Below are 619 nucleotides of genomic sequence, written 5' to 3' on the forward strand. Positions count from 1 at the left end.
TATGGTCTGAGAAGATGTCATCAATTTAAACACTTATTTTTCCCACAGAAGTTTAATTTTCTCAGTAAACTTCAGATGTAACATCAAAATGGATGTTTATCAATGAAATGGGAAACAACTTTATCCTTAAGTCAGAAGTGTATGTATGTATGTATACATATACCGATACTTATTTATGTATATGTTCCTCATTGTGCTAGGAACAAATGTTAACCCCTAATTCAGGGATCCATTGTTACCCTCCTTATTGTATAGAGGAAGCCAGGATGCTTTAGCCCTATGGATTTTTGTGTTCATTTACGTGTTTTCACATGATGTGTGGCAAATAAGCTCCTTGGAACCAAGGATTGAGTTTCATTCTGTACTTTATTCACTGCAGAATCTATTGATTATTAGTGATTACACTATTCACACTTTTCTTTTCCTTCTAGAATACATTCATGTAGGTCCATGTGGTTTTTCTTCCCTTGGACCTCAAGATTAGGATTATACTATCCGTTGTCTCTTTTTTCCATCATTTTCTGACTGGATGTCTAGAGTTCTTCTCTGACTGTGCCAATAGCCATAGCAGGAGTCCTAGCTCCTTTCAGATGCTTCTGACATGGGGTTTCTAATTCCA

The sequence above is a fragment of the Orycteropus afer genome, unplaced genomic scaffold (assembly GCF_000298275.1).
Source record: "Orycteropus afer afer isolate SDZICR_OR568_19922 unplaced genomic scaffold, OryAfe1.0 scaffold01278, whole genome shotgun sequence".
In the NCBI taxonomy this organism is placed as follows: domain Eukaryota; kingdom Metazoa; phylum Chordata; class Mammalia; order Tubulidentata; family Orycteropodidae; genus Orycteropus; species Orycteropus afer.